Genomic DNA, 2,496 nt, shown 5'->3' with positions numbered 1-2,496 from the left:
CGACAAACAAACAAACACAAATTGAATTTTATATTGTATATAAGATTGATCGTTTTCGTCAAATTCGACTTATGAAAAACCAAAAAAGCAAACGAATTTTCGTCTTCTTTTCGACAACCATAATACCATTGTGAAAAATTTCGACATTGGACTACGCCATCGCCAACCGGAATAAAGGGGATTAAATAAATTGCTCTTGTGCATTTAAATGCTTTGCTAAAGAAAAGCCCACATTTGTTGTTGTTGTACCAGTATGTTGTGTTCTATCTTTCGTTTGTTTGATTCTGTTGAATATCCAGACCCAGGAACTCTGCGACTTAGGTGGGGTGTGTCCAGAGTGATCAGGTTCTGAGTCGAGTGGACCGGCTAGGCAGTTAAACAGCTGACGCGTGCCATGTGTTCCCAGGCATCAATCTTTGCTCTGTAGGAGTTGATGCAGCTACATATCTGGTTTGCCAGGGGAGGTCAATTTCTCAGGTGCAACCGGTGGCCGTCTTTCTCCAAGAACAAAATTCACCCGGTGTTCGCCGCATAGAGGCTTCTGAACGTTGGATAACTATGTATAGCTTAGATAGCATTTAGTTATGTCCTCATGATTGACAATGGGGATTTATTCCATAATAAACATTTCGCTCTTGTTTCGACTGAAGTTTAATATTTTATAACTTAAATTTAATTATTTACCCAAGGCAACTAGGAAAAAAACCCCAAAAAAAAAAAAAACTAAAAACGTATAAAACATTGTTGATGTCAAGAGTATTTAGCGCAAACAGCAGCAACAATAAATTTGTTGTTACAGCCTTAATGATCATGCCATAAAAATCAATGACACCCCATAGAGAGGAAGGTACCCGTGTGGCAGCTACTCTTACTCTTGACCATTAAAGTAGTGGCCAATCATAAAGCGGTATCGGCAAACACGCCCCCATTTGGAGTAATGAGCTGGTGACGATAATATCAACATCAATGTTTTGCGAAATTTGCTGGAAATGTTAAGGCATTCCTCTTGAAAGCCCTGAAACAAGCAGATAAATAGAGGCTTTGATATTTCGTCTTGGCTCACAACACTCACCACACCACAAACTCCAACACAGCCACTGCTGGTCACTCCATCTGTGGGAAACTTAAACACAGCGCCCATATAAATCACTGAAAGCCCACAAAGACTTAGACGTATTCAATGCCGTCACACTTTGTGATTCGCCATTACCATAAAACTCCCAAATCATTTTTGAACGCACGCATGATACCCACACGGTCATTAATATTGACCTCAGTCACTATTTTGTACCTAAAATAAAATAAATGAAACTAATGTATGATATGAAATACATTTTTAAACTTACCTTATTTACAGACCTAATGCCGCCCTTTTGTATGTTTTAAAAATGCAATTCAATTTTTTGTTGGAACCGATAATTTTACGATCGATTAGATTTAACCAGTGTTTACATGGCACATCATGATCTCACGAATTCATCGTGTGTACGTGTTGATTACAGCTTTTGCCCAAAACGGTACATCGATTTTTTCTTTCCTTGAAATTTATGGCATAACTGAGTGTGGTCATTGTAAGAGTATTGGTAAAAAACAAAGGTGCATGCGTCACATGTACACATGCCGTCTATCGATTACCGTTTAAACAGAAATCTGTAATCGTTGACAGATATTGAAAAACACGTTCTTTGCAAAATAATGACACGTTTACATGGCACATCATACTCATAGTGTGTACGTGTTAATTACCTGGCTGGTTCACTAACTTGGTACCACTGAAAGTGAGCGATTTTCGTTCGCCCTTGTGTCAAACCATCTTATTTTATGAAGGAAAAACAGATGCTGGAGTGAGTGACTCGACTTACCTAAGTAAAAAGGCATTAAGTACGGACGGGACGAACTTTCTATACCCACCACCTCGGGTATATGTAAACCCCCATTCGTCACAATCCGATGAAAATTTTATAACTTATACACCCAACTTCGGCACGGACATCGAGTGGTCTAATAAATATAAGTCACTGTTCAATTTAATAAAACAAAATATTGGTCCTTTTTGCAGCTACATATATCCAAATATAAACCTATCTGAAGCATATAGGACACAGATGTCGAAAAGCCGAACATAAGTCACTGCGTCAAATCTCAATGACATCGGGTAATAAATGCGCTTTTTCTAGGGCCAAGCCTTAAAAACGAGAGATCGTTCTATTTAGCACCAATAACCAAATCTGGATCGAACTGGACCAAATTAAACAAGGATATAATAATTATCTTATTTTAATATAACTCCATTACTTTATCCGTAGTTATATCTTAATAGGGGCTTGTCTCGATCAAATTTTATTCAGGTCCCGAGAACTCATGTACAAGTAACATTTTTAGATAATAAATCCCCTTTTTTATGGGATTAAGACCCTAAATTGGAGGATCAGACTTTATGACTTTTTGGGCAACCCAATATATCTTTATAGTAATATCTGACTTATATTTGAGTCG

The 2,496-nt window shown here is 37.7% G+C and overlaps 1 long non-coding RNA gene across 1 annotated transcript; it reads right to left on the bottom strand.

The window, feature by feature from the left end:
* Positions 1-767: 767 nt before the first annotated feature.
* Positions 768-1,794, bottom strand: LOC131996282 (uncharacterized). Its single transcript, XR_009397746.1, has 3 exons — positions 1,347-1,794; positions 1,073-1,291; positions 768-1,015 (listed from the first exon to the last, which is right to left on the bottom strand). It is a non-coding gene; the product is annotated as an uncharacterized LOC131996282 (long non-coding RNA).
* Between the last annotated feature and the right edge of the window lie 702 nt (positions 1,795-2,496).

Source organism: Stomoxys calcitrans, chromosome 3 (assembly GCF_963082655.1).
Source record: "Stomoxys calcitrans chromosome 3, idStoCalc2.1, whole genome shotgun sequence".
Lineage (NCBI taxonomy): Eukaryota > Metazoa > Arthropoda > Insecta > Diptera > Muscidae > Stomoxys > Stomoxys calcitrans.
The sequence above is the reverse complement of the archived record's forward strand: the minus strand, read 5'-3'. Positions and strand labels throughout refer to the sequence as shown.